The sequence below is a fragment of the Callithrix jacchus genome, chromosome 4 (assembly GCF_049354715.1).
Source record: "Callithrix jacchus isolate 240 chromosome 4, calJac240_pri, whole genome shotgun sequence".
NCBI classification, from domain to species: Eukaryota; Metazoa; Chordata; class Mammalia; order Primates; family Cebidae; genus Callithrix; species Callithrix jacchus.
In genome coordinates, this window is record NC_133505.1 from 177,019,646 (window position 1) to 177,046,621 (window position 26,976).

Sequence of the window (26,976 nt, forward strand, 5' to 3'; positions counted from 1 at the left end):
AAGCAGGTGTCTAGGCAAAGCCCCATCTTTGCAGAGTTCCCTCTGATACCTCTTTCCGGGGTTCCCTACAATTCTGGTTTCAAGAGCTGATGGGCAACTTAGGACAGGGATACCTGGGAGCCCTTCAGAGTCTGGTCCCACTGAAACACAGATGCTGGCATTCCTTTCCTTCCTCCCCACAGTCATCCCCTTCAGATACCTGATGACGTTTTCATTTCTCACCGCTCTGTTATCTGGAAATGCTGTGAGCTTCTAGATTGCAATGGTGAGACCTACAGTTGGTAATGCTAAAAGCCCTTTTGTACATGTACATATAGATGACACTGGAATGATTTTCCAATGCACTCGATTGCCTCCTGGGTTGAAAAGCAAAGCTAGGGCTCTGGAGTTGATAACATCAGAATGAGGGGAAGAGAGGATGGGGCAGAGTGCAGAAGAGGAGGGAGGAGCGGGTGTGGTGTTCCTGGGCAGGTAGTCCTGCTGTAACCTCATCAGGCTGAGCACCAGGCCATCTCCTGTCTCCTGTCTCCTGCAGCTCCTTCCTGGCACCTTACCCATGTTGAATTGAATATGAATTTGTGTGTATGTAAAGCTGATCAGACTTTTTATGGAGAAGCTATAAAACCAGTAGACGTGGAAAATAAAATACGCCTACGCCATTGAATCTCCAAATGACATTTTTATCTTGCTACAAATTAAAGTTAATGAAACTTTAAATGATACTCTGACTTTGTCAAAAGCTTCAACCAGGGATTATCAAACTACCACCCACAGGCCACATCCGCCACCAGCGTGTAGTGGGGCCTGTGAGCTAAGAATGGTGTTTATGTTTCTAAATATTCCATGATGTGAAAATTACACGAAATGTAAATTTCTATGTCCAAAATGGTTTTCTTGGCACATAGCCATACTCAGTCATTTACAGCTGCCTTTGCACTGCAGTAGCAGAGTTGACACCATATGGCCCACAAAGCCAAAAGCGTTTCTGTCCCGCTCTTTCAGGAAGAGTGTGCCGACCCTCAGCTGGAGCCAGCAGGTCAGTCTGCAGGGACAGATCGCAGGACAGGGATCCCCATGCCTTTGTCTCCATGCTTCTGCAGCCAGGCCTGCACACACAGTGACAGTCATAATCCCATGCATGAATGTAGCAGGTCGAAAAGAAATTGCAGGGCTTTGGTAGTTTTCATGTCATTCCTTTGACTTAATTGAGTCCTATCTTATTCTTAGAAAAATAAAGATACACAGAATTACGTGTTTTGACATTGGTCCTTATAAAGGAGCTGAAGTGAGGATGTAAAAAGTCCCTGACTCTTGGTTCCACCTCCACCTAATTCTCCTACAGAGACCCTTGCCGTGATACAGCCTGGATTTGAGCGTCTGTAGGGGTAGGGGTGTGGCTGACTTACATGGATCTCCTCTCACCTGTTAGGATGCCTTATAAGCATGCGGTGCTTTTTTAAGATTAAGTAATGTTTTCAGTTGACACATAATAATTGTGCATATTTACGGGATACAGTGTGATGTTTCGATATGCATATATGTTGCATGATTTAATACTGAAGTGGCATATTGCCTATTGGTTCAGAGCAACAGTGGTACCTTAGAGACAGTTCAGTCAAGCACTTTGTCTTCTAGACCAGGGTTTGAGGCTCAGATAAGTGTAACAGTTTGCTCCAGGTCAGGCTACTAGTGCATGTCCAAGCTGATCAAGAAGCCAGGGTTCTAAGTCCCACCAGATACTCCCATTGCTCCTGTCTTCTCACTAGACAGTAAGATGCCTCTAAAGTGACAAGCAGGTATGCCATGTGTCAAAAGCAGTCGTGCTCTGACAGATCTGAGTTCTTTGAAGTTCTCCTGGGGGTGAAACCTAAACTAAGAACCCAGTACTTGGTAATATTACCCTGTCCAGTCAGCTGTCTGATCTGTACCTCTCTGTGGGATGTCCTAAATGATTAAAGGGGGGGGGCAAGGCGGTAAAGAAGAACAGCAGAGCTGCAGTCAGCAGTTCAGATACTGTCTCACTCATTTCTTTTTAAGGACTTGTTTTCCTTAACATTCTTTTAAACTTGATTTCTTCCTGTAGCTTTACACTTACAAATACACTTATTTTTATTCATCATTAAACTGGGTCTCAGGATGGCTGTGTGTCTAACAGATGAGAGGTGCTGCAGTAGTATTTGCAGCGCATGCCTGTGTGCAGACAGGAGTGAGCACTGAGCCACCACCACACGAAGCAGGAAGGGGTGTATGTAGACCTCAGTACGGATGGACAGACAGACAGACATGATTTAGACAAATTCATATAAACTATGCAATTCACCCATTTAAGGTGTACAATTTAATGGTTTTTAGTGCATTCACAGAGATGTTCAGCCATCACTACAATCTCAAAAAGAAACCTCTACCTCTTATGCCATCTCCTGCCTCCCAGCCCCAGCCCCACACTCCTCAGCCCATCTCCCACTCATCCATTTTCCACCTCTGTCCGTTTCTTTGTTCTGGACATTTCATAAACATGGCATCGCACAGTTTGTGGCCTTTTGTGTCTGGCATCATTCCCTGAGCACTGCGTGTCCCGAGTTCTTAATGACTGATTGTTGTGTGGATGGATGACATTTTGTTTGTCCATCATCAGCTGAGAGACGCTTGGTAGTTTCATTTTTTGGCCCCAATTAATGCTACTATGAGCATTTATTTACAAGTGTTGATGTGGACCTTCTTAAATATGTAGAATGACATCCCCTCAGATGTTAGTAACTAAAGCTTTTCTGTTTTCTTGATATGTGCCTTTTGCCATGATATCATTGAATTCAGGAGTTTCAGTAATTGTGTGTAAAAAACGTTTTGAATAAAAACCTTCCACCTTAAAGATGCAAAAGGGAAAATAAGAAATTCTCCAGAAAGGTTAATTGAAGAAGGAAGAAGCATCCACAGTCAGCACTTGTCAAGTGAGGCCTGGTGGTCAGAGCCGCCTCTGTGACTAGCACAGGAGTCTCCAGGAGTCCGGCCTTGAAGCGTGTGCGCCATTCATTGTGAGACAGGAAGTAAGAGGTGATTGGCCAGGAGGCTGCTGCGCGTGCCAGCTGTCACCCTCAGGCCTGGAGCAGAGAAGAGATGGAAACCAAATTAATAGAGGGCCTGGGTCAGGACCCTCACACTCAGTTTTCAAGAAATTCATCTTTTCTCACTGTTTTCCTTGTGTTAAGTGAATCAGGAAACTGAAAAACAGAAAATAAGCATGAAAGTATGTAGTCGACTCTCACATTTATTCATTTATTTTTAAGGAGTTTATCCTACTAATATGAATGGAATAATTTACTAGGAATAATAAGAGCTTATTTTCTATCTAGACATATAGTGTCTGTTTCTGCCATTTGATTAGAGTATGGCTCATGCACTCCTAGTAATTTGTTTACTCTCAATTGTAATTAAACTTGTGATTTTTTTTTATAGTGGATTTCGTCTTAAAAGCTAAGAAAGCCTCAATTCAGGTACTGCTTATAGACATTATTTTAATTACACTAATGTAAAAAGAGTGATTAAATCTCTATTAGGAGTCACTGGGATTAGTATTTCAGAGACATCTCAGGAAAGCAGTTTGACTAATGTAAATTATTCCAATATGATGGTGGTATCTGCAGGGTGCAGGTTTGAGTGAAATTCAGCCTTGCCTGGCACTGCTTCCTGTCTTATCTGGCTCTGTGATTCTTGGAGTGTGAGCACGTTCTTAGAAGAGAAGATAGTCTAATTTTATGAACTGACAGTTGTTCCTCAGAGCTGTGCTGTTTCCTTAGGTAAATACTGTGTGTGTTGTAGACAGCTGTCAGATACAACATGGGAATCTCAAATGAATGCAGTTGTTACACAGGCTGCTGGGCTGGTGGGTTCTCCCTCATAGAGCATCTTTAGCAACATGGGAGGTTTTGGCTTCTCTTGCCATTGCTCAAGGAGGCTGAGCAGTAGCTGGACATGAGTAGAAGCTGGACCAGCGCCGTCATGCACGTGCCACCAGAATGCCAGACCCATTGAGGTTTCAGAAAAAGATACGGTTATGAGTTACTCTGTAAGGCTCCTAGAGAAGAGAAAGAAGCTTAGTTATAAAACCAAACAAGGCCTTTTGGACCAAAGAAAATCAGGTTTTTTTTGCTGTTTTGTTTCCTAATAAATAACAATGTATTCATAATGTTCTCCCTCACTCTAGGTTTCCACCAGCTTGTGGGACAAGCACCCTCATGAAGTAATATTTGAGACTTAAGATGGCAGTTTTGTTCATACATGTATCGTTTTACATAGCTGCCAATGAGCCCTAGTAAATGAGCCTTCCTTAGCACAGAAACACACAAACAGTTGAGCTGTTTACTGTTAAGTACTGACTGCCAGGCTTTAGGGACTTTAAGAACTGGTTTTTCCGGTTTTCTGGTTCCCATCAGGTGCCCCGGGACCCTGGACTCCATGGCCTCAGCAGGACGAGCTCAGCTTTGCTTGTCTTTTATTCCAGAGCTCCTTAAAGCCTGTTTCCAAAATACAGGCTGCTTTTATTTACGAATTTTATTCCTTGAGTTGGGCAAGCCAAAGGCCATACCTCTCCAGCATATTGAAGTGGTGATGTGAGCCTCAGGCCTGGGGCCAGCCCTCTGTCATTCTGACTTGGGCCCCCAGGATGCTCCCTTAGTTCCAGAGTTCTTTAGGGAAGGAGAGTCACCATGTGACTTTCTCTGTTGCTGAAAAGACAGCCTCCAATCCTCAGATTTTACTCCTGCAGCCTCTGAAAATGTTCTGTCTCCCCATGTAACCCCAGTTAACCAAAATTAGTCAGTTTTTCTTTCTGTTTGATTAGTAATTTGGAAATTGGTCTTTGTTACTAGTTTTCACAAATCCCAAGGTTACAGCACAGTGTTTTTGGTATGGACCTTGTAACAGATTTGCTCAGAACAGGTGTAATTTACTTTATAAACCTTACATTATAATTAGAAAAATGAAAGCACAAGGCAGACAGGCCTGAGAAACATGTTTAAAGTATATTCTGGGAAATAAGAATTTAAAATTATTATCTTCTGTCTCCCAGACCTCCAGAAGCACAGGGAAAGACCACAGGTGTGCTCGTTTCTGCCTGACAGAAATGCTTGGGCACCTAATCATGGAATATGCAAGCCCAGCATCTCAGAACCCCCAGCATTAACACAGTGCAGCCGGACAGAAATGCCTGGGCACTCAATCACGGAATATGCAAGCCCAGCGTCTGAGAGCCCCAGCATTAACACAGTGCAGCAGGACAGAAATGCCTGGGCACTCAGTCACGGAATATGCAAGCCCAGTGTCTCAGAACCCCTAGCATTAACACAGTGCAGCAGGACAGAAATGCCTGGGCACTCAGTCACGGAATATGCAAGCCCAGCGTCTCAGAACCCCTAGCATTAACACAGTGCAGCAGGACAGAAATGCCTGGGCACTCAGTCACGGAATATGCAAGCCCAGTGTCTCAGAACCCCCAGCATTAACACAGTGCAGCAGGACAGAAATGCCTGGGCACTCAGTCACGGAATATGCAAGCCCAGTGTCTCAGAACCCCTAGCATTAACACAGTGCAGCCGGACAGAAATGCCTGGGCACTCAGTCACGGAATATGCAAGCCCAGTGTCTCAGAACCCCCAGCATTAACACAGTGCAGCAGGACAGAAATGCCTGGGCACTCAATCACGGAATATGCAAGCCCAGCGTCTCAGAACCCCTAGCATTAACACAGTGCAGCAGGACAGAAATGCCTGGGCACTCAGTCACGGAATATGCAAGCCCAGCATCTCAGAACCCCAGCATTAACACAGTGCAGCCAGACAGAAATGCCTGGGCACTCAGTCACGGAATATGCAAGCCCAGTGTCTCAGAACCCCCAGCATTAACACAGTGCAGCCGGACAGAAATGCCTGGGCACTCAATCACGGAATATGCAAGCCCAGTGTCTCAGAGCCCCCAGCATTAACACAGTGCAGCCGGACAGAAATGCCTGGGCATTCAGTCACGGAATATGCAAGCCCAGTGTCTCAGAGCCCCCAGCATTAACACAGTGCAGCCGGACAGAAATGCCTGGGCACTCAGTCATGGAATATGCAAGCCCAGTGTCTCAGAGCCCCAGCGCCAACACAGTGCAGCAGGACAGAAATGCCTGGGCACTCAGTCACGGAATATGCAAGCCCAGTGTCTCAGAACCCCCAGCATTAACACAGTGCAGCCTGACAGAAATGCCTGGGCACTCAGTCACGGAATATGCAAGCCCAGTGTCTCAGAACCCCCAGCATTAACACAGTGCAGCCAGACAGAAATGCCTGGGCACTCAGTCACAGAATATGCAAGCCCAGTGTCTCAGAACCCCAGCATTAACACAGTGCAGCCTGACAGAAATGCCTGGGCACTCAATCATGGAATATGCAAGCCCAGTGTCTCAGAACCCCCAGCATTAACACAGTGCAGCCAGACAGAAATGCCTGGGCACTCAGTCACGGAATATGCAAGCCCAGTGTCTCAGAACCCCAGCATTAACACAGTGCAGCCTGACAGAAATGCCTGGGCACTCAATCATGGAATATGCAAGGCCAGTGTCTCAGAGCCCCAGCATTAACACAGTGCAGCCGGACAGAAATGCCTGGGCACTCAGTCACAGAATATGCAAGCCCAGTGTCTCAGAACCCCAGCATTAACACAGTGCAGCAGGACAGAAATGCCTGGGCACTCAGTCACAGAATATGCAAGCCCAGTGTCTCAGAGCCCCAGCATTAACACAGTGCAGCAGGACAGAAATGCCTGGGCACTCAGTCACAGAATATGCAAGCCCAGTGTCTCAGAACCCCAGCATTAACACAGTGCAGCCTGACAGAAATGCCTGGGCACTCAATCATGGAATATGCAAGCCCAGTGTCTCAGAGCCCCCAGCATTAACACAGTGCAGCCGGACAGAAATGCCTGGGCACTCAGTCATGGAATATGCAAGCCCAGTGTCTCAGAGCCCCAGCGCCAACACAGTGCAGCAGGACAGAAATGCCTGGGCACTCAGTCACGGAATATGCAAGCCCAGAGTCTCAGAACCCCAGCATTAACACAGTGCAGCCTGACAGAAATGCCTGGGCACTCAGTCACGGAATATGCAAGCCCAGTGTCTCAGAACCCCAGCGCCAACACAGTGCTGCTGCCGTACCAGATCATTCCTCAATTCTATCTGGATTTTTTTACCCTCATTTCTGCTTAGAGTAGCGGGCAAAAGAAAGCCTTGTTTAGGAAACTGAATGTTTATACAAAGCATCTTGGGTTAAATGTTCCCTCCCATTCTGATGCCACTCCCCACAGCAGGTGCTCTGACTTGGGAAGACCACATCTCGAGTTGTGTCCTCCCAGCTCCTCGCCCCTCAAATCTTGCATTGCTTGTTTTGCCTATTTTGGATTTGATCATATGTTTAATATTTTGAGGTAAAGAAATAAAAGAGGTGAATTATTTGTGAATTATGAAATGGGAGCATGATAAGGTTGGTTTACTTTTAGCTTGAGTGAACTTGGTAGAAGTTGGTGTATTTAGGAAGAACAGGGTGGACTGGTGTGTCCCCATCAGGTTCTGTGTCAGCCGTTTCCTCTGAGATCCCATTTCTTGATGCTCTTGCACCAGGGGTTGGCAGGTTCTTGATTTTAACAGAATTGCTTAATGTTTATTGTTGACTTGAAGCTTTATTTCACAGAAAAAATTACCCACATGTAACACTTGTTCAGAGTACATTCTGACTTCGAAGAATAAACACGTCTGTTGGAGCTGATTAGTTTCAAGGCAAACTTTACAGTTTTCAGTTTAAAAAGTAATAATCTTTCTTCTTCCCTTCACTCAGCATTAGTGCCACGAATGGGGCATTGTTGGTCTAGTGTCTGACCTAGGATGGCATCTGTTAGATGAACCAGTGATGTCATTTTACATTTCCTAAGGAATTTCAGCCTGGCCTTGCTGTAGCATGTCACAGCCTATATTTCAGGTAGAGAGCTTTATTTATGAAGGGTCTTCAGAGGACATCAGTAGATGAGAGTTCGGTGCTATCTGTCTTTATTTCCATTATACTTTAATTTCTTGAGGATAGGACTTATACATTTGTACCTGGTTCAGTAGTTGTCAGCTATTCATGACTAACATGAACCAAATCCAGTTCTTCATGGCACAGAGGAGATCGCCGAGACCCACAGAAGTGGCATTACTTGCTTTCAGTCATGTGGCCAGGTTGTGAGAGAGGTGGGTTTCCAGTTCAGAGCTCCTTCTGCTTTAACTCGAGGATGGCCCCTGAGCTGGTGGTATTCATAAAAGTCTTTATATAATGTAGGTCCAGTCTGTGACAGTTGCTATAATCAGAGTGCCAGCCCAGAGTTCCACAATTTCAGTATCATTCTAAATAACCCACTGGGGAATGTTTGTAACTACACAGCGCATAGGCAGCAGGAGCTTACAAAGCAAGGGCCTTGTGAACTCCATTCCTTCGAGGGTGGAAACTGACTGTTGGCAAAACACAGCTCTGAAGTTTTCTGTTGTTCTTAACAACAAGAGTCTCAGGTCAGGGTAGGCTTCTTGCAGTTTGCTTTTGCCTACAAAGGACATACGTTGAGTAAGAATCTCGGCCTGTTACAGAGTGAATCAATAATTGTGTCCTTGCAAATAAGCCCTGCATTCTAAAACGGAATCAGCATATTTCCTTACAAAGACACTTCCACTCATTCATTTATTGAGCAGCCCCAGTGAAGAGAATACATATATCATGTTCTGATATCTAATCAGCAAGCTCATTTATTCAGTCCTGTGATGTGCCAGACTTGTGAGGAGGGGCACAGAGAAGGTATGGTGAGCAGGCCCTTCAGAGAACTGCAGTGGGAGGTGCACGAGGCATGGCGGGATGCCAGGGATGAGGGATGGCTCCTGTCTGGCATGGAAGGTGTCTCAGAGACTCCAAGGAGGAGGTGACTCCTGGACTAGATCTTTAAAGGGTGGGTAGGATTTAATGAGTCAGAGGTAAGAACAACGGAAGGAGGGGGAACTGTTTGTGAAGAGAGAGCAAAGGAATTCCCTGGGGTGTTTGGGAGCCACAGGTGGTGGCCCTAAAAAGGCCAGAGGATTCCTCAAGGAGCCTTGCCCAGGTCCACAGGGGGCTGTAATGAATTAACGGGGACAGCAGAACTGAAGATAGAGATTAAGAGAGAGACGCAGGTCGTGTTCAGGAAGTCAAATTGCTAGGCCTTCATCATGTTTACAGCATGAGATACAAGGAGGAGGCCTTAGTGTGGTGACTGTTTCTCTGGTTTGGGTCTCTAAGGTAGGTTAACAGAGAAGGGGAGGAGGTGGTGAAGTCAGCTTTGTGAGGACTGTATATGAGATCTGTCTCCAGACAGCTGGATATGCAAGTGCAAAGCTTGGAAGAGTTTGGCATTGAAGATTTGGGAAACAAAAGACATAAGTCTTTGTAAATAGGTAAGAATGAGGTTCAGTTGAGGGATGTGCATATTGTGTAATAAGGACAGTAAGCCAAGGGGAATAACTGTCATCTAAGGACCAGCAGGAAGTCAGAGAACACAGAGATCAGTGTGTGGAGGAACATGAGGTTGGGCAGGGGGTGGGAGCGGGGCATCAGGATCATAGAACAGAGTGCTGGCATGCAGAGGTGCGCAAGACAAGACTGCTCAGTACACAGGCTGAGCCTCGGCCACTGCTCACCTTGCTGAGAACTATTTCAAGAGATTGGAGGTGTGGAGGCTGTTTGGAGTGGTTTGGTATAGGCAGGAGAGACAGTGACATCATCTTTTGAGATGTTTGAACGTTAACTGAAATTAACCATAGCCAGATGGGAACATGGAGAGAAGGAGGAGTGGCTGCTTGGTAAGAAATGTAAGTCTGAGTGCTTGGCACAGGGGTTTCGGTAACCCCCTAGAGAAGAGCAGGAAGTGCCTGCTTCCATGTAGAGCAAGTGCAGAAAGCCACTTTGTGCTGTGCGCACGCATTTCTAATTCCAGATGCCTGGGAGAGCACCGCCTCAAGCTGCCTTGTGCAGTACACATGTGTGTCTACTCCAAGATGCCTGGGACAGCACCGCCTCACGCTGCTCCGTGCTGTGCACAAGTGTGTCTACTCCCAGATGTCTGGGAGAGCACCAACTCACACTGCTCCGTGCTGTGCACACATGTGTCTACTCCCAGATGTCTGGGACAGCACCGCCTCACGCTGCTCCGTGCTGTGCACATGTGTGTCTACCCCCAGATGTCTGGGACAGCACCACCTCACACTGCTCTGTGCAGTGCACACATGTGTCTACTCCCAGATGTCTGGGAGAGCACCGCCTCACGCTGCTCCGTGCTGTGCACATGTGTGTCTACCCCCAGATGTCTGGGACAGCACCACCTCACACTGCTCTGTGCAGTGCACACGTGTATCTATCCCCAGATGTCTGGGAGAGCACCGCCTCACGTGCTCTGTGCTGTGCACACGTGTGTCTACTCCCAGATGTCTGGGAGAGCACCACCTCACGCCACTCCATGCTGTGCACACGTGTGTCTACTCCCAGATGTCTGGGACAGCACCACCTCACGCCACTCCGTGCTGTGCACATGTGTGTCTACTCCTAGATGCCTGGGACAGCACCGCCTCACACTGCTCTATGCTGTGCTCCATGCGTCCCTAAACCCAGAATCCTAGGAGAGCACTGTTCATTCTGGATGGCAGAGAAACCCTTAGAATAGAACAGTTAACTGAAGAAGTTGAAACCAAAAGGGAAACGTTTATGTTTTGAGGGATGAGTTTATCAACACAGTCAGCCCTTTCAGGCTGTGACCTTTTTACCAGCTTAATGTCTTTTTTTGTTGTGTTTAGAGTTTATATTTAATCCCTCATTGAAATGCTCATTTCTGCCTATGGAATTTTCCTTCTTTCATACACTCTGCACGCTTCCACCAGAGATTACCAGGTGTTGAAAGAACCCTCCTGCCATTTATTTGTTTATTAATCTTTGCCATACCCAGAATAGCTATAGCACATCTGCTCTAAGTTTTGTTTCTGTGAGGACTCTTTAACCCCGAGCAGTTTCTAAGAGGCGCTTGAGACTTGAGAGCCCTGGGCTCTTGGTTTGGACTTGACCTAGTGGACGCATGGCACACATTATGCCACCCACTAGGAGGGTGCGTAACTCAGAGTCCTGTTCAGCATCACCTCTCCCTGAGAACTCACTCTTGTTCATGTTCACAGTAAATTTTCTTGTTAGTTCATTCCGCCTGTTCAAAGAAAAAAAGATGTTCAGTGCCTGTTCTGTGCCAGGCTGTGAAGAGAATGGGGTATCATGAGAGATGCCTGCCCTTGTCGGATCTGTATCCTCGTGGGGGAAGCAGGAAACAGGAAGCAGAACCAGTAAGCGGTCAGCTTAGATGGGCCTGCGCAGGGGCAGCCATCGCCCTGGAAAGCTGAGAAGCAGAGCTGAGCTCTGAGCTTCCAGTTGTGGGCTGGATGGGCTGCACCTTTATTTGGCCCCATTAAAAAGGGGCTATTTTTGGGAGGCCGAGGCAGGTGGATCACAAGGTTAGTGATTTGAGACCAGCCTGAGCAACATGGTGAAACCCCGTCTCTACTAAACATACAAAAAAATTAGCCGGGTATGGTGGCAGGCACCTGTAATCCCTGCCACTCGGGAGCCTGAGACAGGAGAACCGCTTGAACCTGGGAGGCGGAGTTTGAAGTGAGGCGAGACCATGCCATTGCACTCCAGCCTGGGTGACAAAGCAAGACTTTCTCAAAACAAAAACAAAAACAAAACAAAGGTGGCGGGGATAGGGGGCTGTTTGAGCTAAGACTGGACAAAAGAAGAGAATTAATTATTCAGCTTTCTGGGAGAAGAGTCTGCTAAGTAGATGGCCAGTGCCAGGGGTGGGAGTGTGCCTGTGTCAGGAAAATCAGGAGGAGCAAGGGACAGGGCTGGAGCCACAGGCCCAGGCAGCCTGGTGAGGGGTTTCTCTAGCGTTTATTCTGAGGGAAATGGGGACCTTCCTCAAGACTTGGAGCAAAGGAATGACATGACTCACCTTTTGGAAGGATCAGCCTAGTGGCTCTGTTAAAACTAGGCTGTAGAACAGGGGTCCTTGAGTGGGGATCTGTGGTCTGAAACAGGAGAAAATACATCTTTGTTTTCACTAACTTCTAACTGAAATTTATTGTTTCCTTTATGATATAGTCCACAAATCATAGTAATAATACACCACCTATGATTGTTACCAATGGAAATCGCAGATATTTTCATTACAGTTGGAGAGGTCCTTATATATTGTTTACGCTCATCATTTTCTCAGAATTGGTTATTAGGCCCACTGCTAGGTGTTACTTAAAGTTTATGCATGTTGAATACTTAGCTAAAGTGCTTGGGACCAGAAGTGTTTCAGATTTTTGAATATTTGCATTATACTTACCAGTTGAACATCTCTAATCCAAAAGTCTGAAATCCAAAATGCCCCCATGAGTGTTTTCCTTCATTGTCATGTCAGTGTTCAAAAAGTTTTGGATTTGGGAATATTTTAGATTTTGTATTTTCATAATAGGAATGCTAAACCTATATAAAAAGGAGGGCAAATTACTGAATCATACATTTGATCTTTATGTTATTTTGAAAACTATCTCATAATTAATTTCTTTATAAATCGGTGTATTTTTTATAAACATTAAATGTTGTTCTAAGAAAGTGTTCATAGGCTTCATCAGACTTCCAGGAAGATTCGTAATACAAAAGATATTTTGTTGGCTTTTCTTTTCCAAATGAACCTATCCATCACCTTCATAGTTACACGTGTGTGTGTGGGGTGGGGGGGGTAAAAACACCTAAAATCCACTCTGTAGCTATTCAGTTTCTGGGAGAAGAGCTTACTGAGAGGACGGCCACTCTGGCAGGTTTTTGGTTTACAGTCCAGTGTTATTAACTAGTCCTCGTGCCGTGCATTACATCTCTAGACCCATTCACCCCATATAACTGCACATCTGTGTCTTTGACTCACTTCTTCCCATTTCCTCCCTGACCCAGTAGTTCCTGTTCTACTCCGTGTTAATATGTATTTGGCGTTTTTTTAGATTCCACCTGCAGGCGAGATTGTGCGGTATTTGTCTGACTGCCTGACTTACTTCACTTCACATAATGTTCTGTACTTCCATCCATGTTGTCACAACATGAAAGGATTTTTATTCTTTTTTTTTTTTAATGGCTGAACAGTATTCCCTTCAGTATATGTACTGTTTTCTTTATCCATTCATCAGTTGATAGGTGCTTAGGTTGGTTTTGCATTTGGCTGTTGTATAGAGTGCTACAGGAAACATGGGGGTGCAGATAGCTCATCAACTTACTGATACACCTAGAAGTGGAATTGCTGGGTCATATGGTAGTTCTATTTTTAGGCTTTTCAGGAACTTCCATCCTGTTTTCTATAATGGTTGTACCAGTTTACATGACCCCCAACAGCGTACAGGGGTTCCCCTTTCTCCACATCTCACCAGCACTCTTCTCTTGCCTTTTTACAATAGCCATCCTAGTATGTGGTGAGGTGATTGCACATTGTAGGTTTGATTTGTGTCTCTCTGGTGATTAGTATGTTGAACACCTTTTTGTATGCCTATTGACCATTCGTGTATTGTCTTTAGAGAAATATCTATTCATGTCCTTTACCTGTGTTTTAATCAGGTTGTTTTTTGCTGAGGGGTTGTGTGAGTTCCTTCTGTATTTTGGATATTAGGTCCTTATTAGATAACGTGGTTTGCAAATATTTTCTCCCAATCCGTAGACTGCCTTTTCATTTCGTTCATTGTTTCCTTTGCTGTTCAGAAGCTTTGCTATGTGAAATAGTCCCACTTGTTTATTTTTGCTGTTGTTGCCTGAGCCTTGGGGGTCATACTTCAAAAATTAGCCACAGAGAGAAACAGTTTTGGAGCTGGTTGTAGGAATAGAAGACTGAGGTAATTTGGATTCATTCTCTGATTGAAGACAAATAGAAGAGCTAGCAAAAAAAATTTAATAAAGCTATTTGAAGGTACCAATGAACCAGAAAGTTTATAAAGAAGGGCTTTGTCAAGATCCTGTAGAAGACAGAGATCCGGGGAGGCCAGCTTGGCATTAGGAACCGCTTTTGCTCTGATATGTTTGCCTGTCAAGAAGTAAGAAAACAAAAATTAGTACTTAATAGGGATAAGGAAGGGATATGACTCTAGACCCTTCTGAATAAAAATCTATCAGGAAGCACTGCAAACAACTCTACACACATACATTCAACAACGTAGATACAGTAGACCAAAGCTCTCAAAAGGACAGATGACCACACCCCTCTCATATCAAATAGGTTGTTTAAAGAACTCTATAACTGTTAAAGAAGTTGCCTCCATAGTTTGAAAACTCCCCCCAAAAGATGTCTCTAGCCTGGAGGTGTCACTGGGTAATTTACCATGCCTTTAAAGTAGAATTAATGCCCGTTCTACAGTCTCTTTCAGAAAATACAAGAAAATAGACCACTCACCAGTGAGGCCAATATTACCCTGATACCCAGACTAGGCAAAAAAATAGTGCTAAACAGAAAACTATAGGCCGTTATCTCTTATGAACACAGATACAAGAATCTTTAACAAAATTTGAGTGTATCAAATTCAGCAGTTAATGATACACCATGACCAAGTGTGTTTTTTACTGCAGGAATAGATGGCTGGTGTAATACTTAAAAATCAGTCAGTGAAACCCTCCAAATTAATAGACTAAGGAAGAAATGTCACATGATCATATAAATCATTTAGAAAAAGGATTTGACAAAATTCAGGTGCCCATTCCTGGTAAAAACTCAGAAAAATGATAATAGAGCAGAGCTTTCTCTTCTCAATAAAGAACATCTACACAAACCCCTACAGCCAATGTTACACATAACAGTAAAATACTAATTGCCTTTCCCCAGTGTCAGGGATATCAGGGACAAGGATGTCTGCCCTCACCATTCTTATTCAGCATAGTGCTGAGAGTTCTAGCTAGTGTAGTGAGGAAAGAAAAGGAAATAAAAAGCATGCAGATAAAAAGAAGGAAACAAAACTGTCTCTATTTGCAAATGACATGATTCTCTAAATAGAAAATCCCAAGGAATCTACGAAAAAAAAAAAAAACTAGAGCTAGGTTGCGTGTTGTGGCTCATGCCTGTAATCCCAGCACTTTGGGAGGCTGAGGTAGGAAGATTACTTAAACCAAGAAGTTCAAGACCAGCCTGGGCAACATAGTAAGACCCCCATCTCTACAAAAAAAAATTGAAAAATTAGCTGGATGTGTTAGCTACTTGGGGAGCTGAGGTAGGAGGGATTATTTGAGCCAGAGAGGTCAAGGCTGTGGTTGATTCATGATTGTACCACCATACCCTAGCCTGGGTAACAGAGTGAGACCATGTCTTTAAAAAAAAAAACAACAAAAAAACCTAGAGCTAGTGAGAGTTCAGCAAGGCCTCAAGCTATAAGACCTATGTACCAAAAACCAGTTGCATTTCTATATGCTGTTAATGACCATATGGAAACCTTAATTTAAAAGATAGTACTACTTAACAGTTGTTTCACAAAAATGAATTACCTAGGCATAAATAAAATAAACATATACAGGATCTATATGCTGAAAATTGCAACATGTTGATAAGAGAATCAAAGCAAACCTAAATAAGTGAAGAGACATATACCATGTTCATGGACCGAGAGGCTCAGTGCAATAGAGAGGTTGATTCCCTCCAAATTGATGTACAGGTTTAGTGCACTTGCAAAAATCCTAGCAAGGTATTTTTTTGTAGATATGGCAAGATTATTCTAAAATTTATATGGAAAGGCAGTGGAACTAAAAATTGTCAAAATCTTGAAAAAGAATAATAAAATGGTCAGAATCACTGTACTTGATAACATACCTTGCTATATAACTACAGTAATCAAGACAGTGTGGTATGGGTGAAGGGACAGACACAAAGTCAGTGTAACAGAACAGAGAACCCAGACATAAACCCCCACAAGTACTGCCAGCTTATCCTGACAGGATGCAAAAGCCACTCATTGCAGGAAGGCAGCCAATATACCAAGTGTGCCTGGAGCATTGGATACCCATAAGCCAAAAAAAGACAAAAACAAAAGAACCTTGTCTTTGGCCTCGTACGTTTTATGAAAATTAACTCAAATGAATATGAAACTAAATGTAAAACATAAAACGTTACACTTTTGGGGAAAAAATTAGAAGATCTTTGAGATCTAGGGTCAGGCAAAGAGTTCTTAAATCCTTCATACCAAAAGTGTAATTTATAAAAGGAAATATTGATAATTTGGAAACATTTTTAAGTCAAAGATTTTAAATTAATTTTTAATTCAAAATTTAAAATGTTGCTCTGTTAGGATAAGGAAAAGACAAGCTGCTGCCTGGGAGAAAATATTTGCGAAGCACTTGTCTGACAGAGGTCTTCTATCTAGAAAATATAAAGAATCCGAGAACTCAACAGTAAAAACAATCCAGTTAGAAAGTAGGCAAAAAATACAGACATTTTACCAAAGACTTTGAGATGGTAAATAAGTACAACATGATTAACCATTAGAGAAATGCAAATTAAAACCACGGTGTGCTTTCACTACACATGGATTAGAGCAGCTAAAATACAAAATAAAATCGTGACACCACCAAATTCTGGTGAGGATGAGATCCTCATACACTAGCCTCTTACATGGCTGGTGTCAGTCGCTCTGGAAAACAGTTTGGCAGTTTCTTAAAAAACTAAAAATACACTTACCATATGAACTAGCAGTCACACTCATGGGCATTTATCCCAGAGAAATAAAAACTTAGGTTCATTCAAAAACCTATGCATGAATATTCATAACAGCTTAATAGTAGTAGCCCAGGTTGAACACAACCCCCATGTCTTTAAATGGACGAATGTTTAACAGCCTGGCGCATCCATGCCGTGGAACACAACTCTGCAATAAAGAGGGATGAGTGGCTGAGTGGATCTCATGGGAATTGCACAGAGAGAAAAAGCCAATCCCAAAAGGTCATATACATGATTCTATTTTTGTTACATTCTCAAAATGACAGGATAAAGAGGTGGGTAACAGATTGATTACCAGTTGGTAGGATTAGGGACAGCACAAAGGAGATCTTATGTGAAGAGACAGTTTTGTGTCTTGATGGTGGTGGCAGGGGCAACACAAACCTACCAGGTTTTGAAATTGCCTAGAACCTGAATAAGGTTTGTGGATGGCATTGATGCTAACTTCCTGGTTTGGATATTGTGCTATATTATGTCAGATGTTACCATTGGCAAAGGGTGCATAGGGCCCTCTATCCTGTCTTCGTCAATTCCTGTGACTCTATAGTCATTTCAAAATACAAAGTAAAAAAAAGCAAAAAGAATCACCAACCAGACAGATACCTAAGGTCTCAGGACAATGGGAAATTAAAAGTTTTAGGACAGAAAAAGCTGTTCCATGCAACTGCTAACCCAAAAAAACTGGTGTGCCTGCATCAGAAGTGGAATTCAGGTAGAAACGGTCATGAGAGGAAGAAGGGACACTTGATAAGAAAGGTCATCCCAGCTGGGCGCGGTGGCTCAAGCCTGTAATCCCAGCACTTTGGGAGGCCGAGGCAGGTGGATCACGAGGTCAAGAGAACGAGACCATCCTGGCCAACATGGTGAAACCCTGTCTCTACTGAAAATACAAAAATTAGCTGGGCGTGGTGGTGTGTGCCTATAATCCCAGCTACTCAGGAGGCTGAGGCAGGAGAATTGCCTGAACCCGGGAGGTGGAAGTTGTAGTGAGCCAAGATTGTGCCGTTGCACTCCAGCCTGGCGCCTAGTGACAAAGTGACACTCTGTCCTAAAAAAAAAAAGTAGAAAGGTCATCCCACCAGGATTGTTTCAGGATTCCCTACATCTGTAAGTTAGTATGCCCAGCTCCCAAATACATCAGATGAAAACTGACAGAACTGAAAAATGAAACAGACACATCTGTAATCACTGTGGGACATGTGAGCACAGGGGTCCACAGAATGTTTTTGTGTATGTCTGAGCTAAGAATGCTTTTTGGGGTTTTTAAAGAGTTGGTTTAAAAAAGTACATCTAACAGAGACTGTACGGGGCCAGCGAAGCCTGCCCTCTGCAGAAGTCTTCTATGGAGGCTGCTTTAACACCTCTCAAGAGCTGATAGGACAAACACGCAGAAGGTTACTGTGGATTCGGATTTTTGAACACAGTGTACAAACTCATTCTAACGGTATTCATGTAGAATACTGCGCCCAAATGCTACAGAGTAAACACTTTTCAAGTGCATATGGAAAATTTTACCAAAATTGACTAGATTACAGATCATAAAGCAAATTTCAAACCATTGAAGTCATCCATCTTTTTTTCTGCCCACAGTTAGCGTAAGCTTCAGTAATAAGTAAAAATTCTCAGTTATTTGAAATTAAAATAGTATACTTCTAAATAATTCACAGGGAAAAGGAGAAACCACAGTAGACCTTATAAAATACTTTTAATGACAGTGAAAATATTGTCCATAAAAATGTGTGGGATGAAGCTAAAAGCTGTTCTTAGAAGGAAATGTGTAGAACTAAATGAATATGTTTGAAAAAAAAAGAAAGACTGAAAATCAGTGATCTAATTTGTAATGTATCTCTATAAATTACAAATAAAAAAATCAAACTCTGGGTATGTGGTACATAGGAAGGAAATAGTAAGAGAGCAGGAATTAATGAAAGAGGAAACAAATGGATAATAGAAAAAGGTTGTGTGTTTGTTTGTTTTTAATTGTATTTGGGCTCTGGGGTCCATGTGTATGTCCTGCATCCTGCAGGATTGTTGCATAACTACCCATGCCATGGTGGTTTGCTGTCTCCATCCCCACCCCGTTGCCTACATCAGGCATTTTTCCTGGTGGTATCCCTCCCCTTCCCCTACCCCTGCTGTCCTTCCTCCCTTCCCCTCTACCCCCTAACCTAGATCTGTGAGTGTTGTTCCATTCCCTGTGCCCAAGTGTTCTCATTGTTCCTTTCCCTGTGCCCAAGTGTTCTCATTGTTATCACCCGCCTGTGAGTGAAAACATGTGGTGTTTGGTTTTCTGTTCTTGTGTCAGTTTGCTGAGAAGGATGGTGTCTAGGTTCATCCATGTCTCTACAAAGGACACAAACTCATCATTTTTTATGGCTGCATACTATTTTGTGGTGTATATGTGCCACATTTTTTTTTTTGTCCAGTCTATCATCGATGGGTATTTGGGTTGGTTCCAGGTCTTTGCAATCGTAAACAGCACCACAGTGAACATGCGTGTGCATGTGTCTTTATGATAGAACGATTTATAATCCTTTGGGTATATACCCAGTAATGGGATTGCTGGGTCAAATGAAATTTATATTTCTAGATCTTTGAGGAATCCCCACACTGTCTTCCACAATGGTTGAACTAATTTACACTCCCACCAACAGTGTAAGAGTGTTCCTATTTCTCCACATCCTCTCCACCATCTGTTGTCTCCAGATTCTTTAATGATCACCATTCTAACTGGAGTGAGATGGTATCTCAATGTAGTTTTGATTTGCATTTATCTAATGACCAGTGATGATGAGCATTTTTTCATATGTTTGTTGGCTGCATATTTGTCTTCTTTTGAAAAGTGTCTGTTCATATCCTTTGCCCACTTTTGAACGGGTTTGTTTTTTTCTTGTAAATCTGTTTTAGTTCTTTGTAGATTCTGGATATCAGCCCTTTGTCAGATGGGTAGATTGCAAAAATTTTTTCTGATTCTTATGGTTGCCGGTTTACTCTAATGATTGTTTCTTTTGCTGTGCAGAAGCTCTTAAGTTTAATTAGGTCCCATTTGTCTATTTTGGCTTTTGTTGCCATTGCTTTTGGTGTTTTAGTCATGAAGTCCTTGCCTATGCCTATGTCCTGAATGGTTTTGCCTAGGTTTTCTTCTAGGGTTTTTATGGTGTTAGTTCATACGTTTAACTCTTTAATCCATCTGGAGTTAATTTTTGTGTAAGGTATAAGGAAGGGGTCCAGTTTCAGCTTCCTGCATATGGCTAGCCAGTTTTCCCAATGCCATTTATTAAACAGGGAATCCTTTCCCCATTGCTTGTTTTTTTCAGGTTTGTCAAAGATCAGATGGTTATAGATGTGTTGTGTTGTGTCTGAGGCCTCTGTTCTGTTCCATTGGTCTATATCTCTGTTTTGGTACCAGTACCATGCTATTTTTATTAATGTAGCCTTGCAATATAGTTTGAAGTTAGGTAGCGTGATGCCTCCAGCTTTGCTCTTTTTGCTTAGGATTGTCTTGGCTATGCAGACTCTCTTTTGGTTCCATATGAAGTTTAAGGTGGTTGTTTTCTTAAACCACCTCTGTGAAGAGGGTCATAGGTAGCTTGATGGGGATAGCATTGAATCTATAAATTACTTCAGGCAGTATGGCCATTTTCACAAAATTGATTCTTCCTAACCATGAGCATGGAATCTTTTTCCATCTGTTTGTGTTCTCTCTTATTTCCTTGAGCAGTGGTTTGTAGTTTTCCTTGAGGTCTTTTACCTCCTTTGTTGTATTCTTAGGTATTTTGTTCTCTTTATAGCAATTGTAAATGGGAGTTCGCTTAGGATTTGGTTCTCTGTTCGTCTATTATTGGTGTATAGGAATGCTTGTGAGTTTTGCACATTGATTTTGTATCCTGAGACTTTGCTGAAGATGCTTATCAGCTTAAGGAGGTTTTGGGTTGAGATGATGGGGTCTTCTAAATATACAATCATGTCGTCTGCAAATAGAGACAATTTGGCTTCCTCCTTTCCTAATTGAATACCCTTTATTTCTTTTTCTTGCCTGATTGCTCTGGCTAGAACTTCTAGTACTATATTGAATAGGAGTGGTGAGAGAGGGCATCCTTGTCTAGTGCCAGATTTCAAAGGGAATGCTTCCAGTTTTTGCCCATTCAGTATGATATTGGCTGTTGGTTTGTCGTAAATAACTTTTATTGTTTTGAGATACGTTCCATTGATACCTAGTTTATTGAGAGTTTTTAGCATAAAGAGCTGTTGAATTTTGTCAAAGGCCTTCTCTGCATCTGTTAAGATAATCATGGTTTTTGTCTTTGGTTCTGTTTATGTGGTGAATTACGTTTATAGACTTGTGTATGCTGAACCAGCCTTGCATCCCTGGTATGAAGCCTACTTGATCGTGGTGGATAAGTTTTTTGATGTGCTGTTGGATTCAGTTTGTCATTGTTTTATTGAAGATTTTTGCATTAATGTTCATCATGGATATTGGCCTGTAGTTTTCTCTTTTAGTTGTGTGTCTGCCGGGTTTTAGTATCAGGATGATGTTGGTCTCATCGAAAGAGTTAGGGAGGATTCTCTCTTCTTGTATTGTTTGGAATAGTTTCAACAGTAGTGGTACCAGCTCCTCTTTCTATGTCTGGTAGAATTCAACTGTGAACCCATCTGGACCTGGACTTTTTTGGGTCAGTAGGCTATTAATTGCTGTCTCAACTTCAGACCTTGTTACTTGTCTATTCAGAGTTTCAGCTTCTTCTTGGCTTAGTCTTGGGAGTGTGCAAGTGTCCAGGAATGTATCTGTTTCTTCCAGATTTACTGGTTTATGTGCATAGACTCGTTGGTAGTAATCTCTGATAGTAGTTTGTATTTCCGAGGAATGGTGGTGATCTCCCCTTTATTGATTTTTATTGCATCTATTCTATTCTGTCTTTTCATTTTTATTAGTGTAGCTAGAGGTCTCTTTTATTGATCTTTTCAGAAAAGATCCTGGATTTATTGATTTTTTTGAAGGGTTTTTTGTGTCTCTGTCTCCTTCAGTTCTACTCTGATCTTAGTTATTTCTTGTCTTCTGTTAGGTTTTGAGTTTTTTTGATCTTGCTCCTCTAGCTCTTTCAATTTTGATGATAGGGTGTCAATTTTAGATCTTTCCTTGTTTCTCATGTAGGCATTTATTGCTATAAATTTCCCTCTAGACACTGCTTTATATGTGTCCCATGGGATCTGGTATGTTATATCTTCATTCTCATTGGTTTCAAAGAACATTTTTATTTCTGCCTTCATTTCTTGTTTATCCATTTGTCATTCAGGAGCAAGTTGTTCAGTTTCCATGTGATTGTGTGGTTTTGAGTGCTTTTCTTAATCCTGAGTTCTAATTTGATCGTGCTATGGTCTGAGAGAGTGTGTGTTATGATTTCTATTCTTTTGTATTTGCTGAGGAGTGATTTACTTCCAATTATGTGGTCAATTTTGGAGTAAGTGCAGTGTGGTGCTGAGAAGAATGTGTTTTCTATGGATTTGGGGTGGAGTGTCCTGTAAATAACTATTAGGTCCACTTGGTCCAAATCTGCATTCAAGTCCTGGATATCCTTGTTGCTTTCTGTCTCATTGATCTGTCCAGTATTGTCAGTGGAGTATTAAAGTCTCCCACTAGTATTGTGTGGGAGTCTAAGTCTCTTTGTAGGTCTTTAAGAACTGGCTTTACGTGTCTGGGTGCTCTTACATTGGATGCATAAATAGGATAGTTAACTCTTCTTGTTGCATTGATCCTTTTACCATATGTAATGCCCTTCTTTGTCTCTTTTGCTCTTTGTTGGTTTAAAGTCCATTTTATCAGAGACTAGGATTGCTACCCCTGCTTTTTTTTGCTCTCTATTTGCTTGGTAAATCTTGCATCCCTTTATTTTGAGTCTCTGTGAGCCTTTGCATGTGAGATGGGTCTCCTGAATACAGCACACTGATCTGATGTGTCTTGACTTTGTATCCAGTTTGCCAGTCTGTGTCTTTTGATTGGAGCATTTAGGCCATTTGCATTCAATGTTAATATTGTTATGTTTGAATTTGAGCCTGCCATTTTGTTACTGGCTGGTGGTTTTGCCCATTAACTGGCATGGCACCTTCATTGTGTTGTTCTTCTTTACCATTTGGTATGTTTTTGCGGTGGTTGGTACTGGTTGCTCCTTTCCCTGTTGATTACTTCCTTTAGTAGTTCCTGTAAGTCAAGTCATCAGGTCTTGTAGTGACAAAATTGCTCAGCAATTGCTTGTCCGTAAACTATTTTATTTCTCCTTCACTTATGAAGCTTAGTTTGGCTGGATATGAAATTCTGGGTTAGAAGTTCTTATCTTTAAGGATGTTGAATATTGGCCCCCAACTCCCTTCCAGCTTGCAGAGTTTCTGCCAAGAGATCTGCTGTGAGTCTGATGGGCTTCCCTTTGTGGGGGACTCGACCTTTCTCTCTGGCTGCCCTTAGAATTTTTTCCTTCATTTTAACCTTGGTGAATCTGACGATTATGGGCCTTGGGGTTGCTCTTCTTGAGGAATATCTTTGTGGTGTTCTCTCTATTTCCTGGATTTGAATGTTGGCCTACCTTGTTAGGTTGGGAAAGTTCTCTTGGATAATATCCTGAAGAGTGTTTTCCAACTTGGATTCATTCTCCCCGTCACATTCAGCTACACTGATGAAGTGTAGATTAGGTTTTTTCACATAATCCCATAGTTCTCGGAGGCTTTGTTCATTTCTTTTCACTCTTCTTTTCTCTAATCTTACCTTCTCATTTTATTTCATTGATTTGATCTTCTGTCTCTGATATCCTTTCTTCTGTTTGATTGATTCGGCTGTTGACACTTGTGCCTGCCTTGCGAAGTTCTTGTGCTCTTTCAGCTCCATCAAGTCATTTATGTTCTTCTCTAAACTGGTTATTCTAGTTAGTATTTCATCTAACTTTTTTTCAAGGTTCTTAGTTTCTTTGCATTGGGTTAGAACATGGTCTTTTAACTCAGAGAAGTGTATTATCCACCTTCTGAAGCCTGCTTCTGTCAATTTGTTAGATTCATTCTCTTTTTTGTTCCCTTGATGGTGAGGAGTTGTGATCCCTGGGAGGAGAAGAGGGGTTCTGTTCTTTGATGTTTTCATATTTTTTGCACTGTTTTTTTTTCCCCATCTTCGTGGATTTATCTCCCTTTAATCTTTGAAGTTGTTAATTTCAGGAGGGGTCTCTGAGTGGACGTTTTTTCTGTTGAGGTTGGAGCTGTATCTTTTTTGACCTGTAGAGGGCGTTGCTGGGTTCTCTTGGGTTCAGTCAGGTTGTTGGGTGGGCGGTCCTTCCCTGGGGTTTGTTTGCAGGTGAGATTGGCCCCGCATTCCCAATGGCATCTCTCCTTCTCCAGCTGGATCTTCCTGATTGGGGTCAAGCTGGTGTATTTGCTGCCAAGCTCTCAGGGCTTCAGTTTGAGCTCTGTGGAGGTGGGGCCTGCCCGGCCTTATGGTCTGTTGCCCTGCTTTCAACTCTGCCTCCCTGTGTGGGAAGGTCCGTCCTGCTGGCATTAGTCCAAACTCCCACCCAGGTCCCTGCAAAAACTTGCCCAAGCTGCTCCGATTTACTTCGACTACCCATGGCGCCCCACTGTCTGGCAGGGCTCTCGTGGACCGTCGTGGGTTGCAGGAGGGTTGAGGTAAGCACAGGATCTGAAACGGAGCACCAAGGGGGTTAAGTCCCCTGATCCTCCTAGCGGGCTGCACATTTCAGGTGGGGACGTGCCGCCCCTCCCCCCGTCTTGATTTGATCCCCCGGGCGGCTCTCGCCCTGCGGCTCCTTCCCTGGGCCTAAAATTCAGTGCCCTGTCAGTCCCACAGAAATGAACCTGGCACCTCTTTTGGAATCGTGAAGTCCTCTAGCCCTCTCAGTCTCATTGGTTGGGAGCTGCATTCCAGTGCTGGCTTCTCTTGGCCATCTTGGCGCCCCCTCCTGTTTGTTTTTGTGTCATTTGCAGGAGTTCTCATTGCTGGTCGGATTGCAGAGTGGTACAGCCACTCTGGATGGTCATGAGGCGGTTTCTTACAAAGCTTAAACAGGTCTTAGCCCTTGCTGTGGCCACACCACAGCCTGTACACAGAGGTTTCAGCAGCACTATTCGTAATTACCAAAACGTGGAAGCAGCCAAGATGCCCTTCAGTGGATGATGAGATGAATGAACTGGCCCATCTGGACAATGGAATGTTAAAAATAAGTCTACCAAGCTGTGAAAAGACATGGAGGAAACTTAAACGCACGGTACTAAGTGAAAGAAGCCAATCTGAAAAAGCTGCCTGCTCTCTGATTCCAACAATAGGAAGTCTGGAAAAGGGAGAACTGTGCAAACAGTGGAAAGATCAGTGCTTGCCAGGGGCTTGTGGGAGGGAAGGCGAGCAGGCAGGCAGGAGGATCTTAGGGCAGGGCATCTGCTCTGTACGATGCTGTCATGGTGGGTCCAGGTCATTACACAGTTGTCCAAACCCTCAGAAGGTACACCACCAAGAGTGAACCCTCATGTCAACTGTGGACTTGAGGGGCACGTCAGTGTGGGTTCATCGATTATAACGGATGTGTCCCCAGGGGTTGGCGGGTGGAGGCATTGAGCTGTAGAGAAGCAGAGGGAAGGTGGGAAATCTCTGTACTTTCCTCTCAATTTTGCTGGGACCTAAAACTGCTCTAAAAAAAAAAAAGTGGTTTTTTTTTTAATCAAGAAAAGGAGAAAGCACAAATTGCCAGTATATGGCATGAAAAAGGGGCATCTGTATATATAGACGATGCAGGCTAAAGAGATGAGAGAATATTTATACCAATACATTTGAAACTTCAGGTAAAATGTGTGCCATAAAGAGGAATAGTGTAAAAAAGTTTTCAGGTAAAATGAACATATTCCTTGAAAAACACAACCTAATAAGACTGAAGTATGAAGAAATAGAAAACTTGAATGGTTCAATGTCTACTGAAGACATTGAGTCTGAAATAAAAACTCCTCCCACTAGGAAACCTCAAAATTAGAGGGCTTCCCTGTGAGCTTTTCCAGACGCCTAAGGAGGAAACAGCATCTGTGCTACAGTCATTCTTCTAGGGAGCAGAAGAATAAAGAAGGCTTTCTAACTGTTTTTAAGTCCAGCAAAATCCTGTTACAAAAATCTAACAAAGACATCACAGGAAATAAAAATTTAGGCCGTTTTGTGTCATGGAAATAAATTCAAAGCTGCCAAACCAAATATTAGCAAATCAAACCCAGCAACACATCAAAGTGACAATACATGATGACCAGGTTGGGTTTATTTTTGGAATGCGGGGTTGATTTAATAATTGAAAACCATTGTAAAGAACAGTAAATAAGAAAAAGCATATAATGGATGCTGAAAACTATTTGGTGAAATTCAGTCCTGTTCATGGTAGTCACCTTCAGGCTTCTGTAGGAAATAGACATCTCACTAACACATCTTGTTAGTCAGAATCTACTCGGCCCTATGTACTTGTATAAGGTTGCTCTTTTTAAAAATGAGTGCTGTTTGGGATAAATTTGTACAACAGAAAGTGTCATATTTTAGGATAACGTAGTGCTGTGCAACCAAAATCGTTTTGATTAAACAACTTTCGGTTCATCCCAGTTCATGATACATTTCTTAAAATTATTAGCAAGCTGCTGTTATTTTAATGAGTGAAGCCTTCACTTCTGAAGGGGCTAAAATATCTGTCACTTTTTCCCTAATGTATTTAAAACAGCTCTTGGTTAATCTGAGCTCATAGATAAACCAGACAATGATGGATTCAATTGCACTTACCTCATTTATGGACTCATTTGGACGCTTGCTAAATATCAGTATCACTTCGCATGGGGACAGCATAGGCCAGGAGGTAGAGAGTATCCCATGCAGCATTCTCGCTAAATGCAGGAACCCCTCTATAGCATCTTAGGACAGCTTCCCTGTTTGAGAACAGTCAGACATCCAGGAAAATTTGACAGGGAAAAGAAGTATTTCATATTGGTATAATCTTAATTTGCAAAGATTATCAGCCTACCAACCTAGTGAGATACATAAGCTGTTTTATTCTTAAATGGTAAGTATTCATTTAAAGTTAGATCTTTAATACCAAATACTGATAATTTACAACAATTACAGTTTTTTAAATG

The 26,976-nt window shown here is 42.8% G+C and overlaps 1 protein-coding gene across 26 annotated transcripts in view; it reads left to right on the plus strand.

The window, feature by feature from the left end:
• Nucleotides 1–26,976, plus strand: part of FAM120B (family with sequence similarity 120 member B) — a 122,376-nt gene that overhangs the window by 83,463 nt on the left and 11,937 nt on the right. The window lies entirely within an intron of this gene.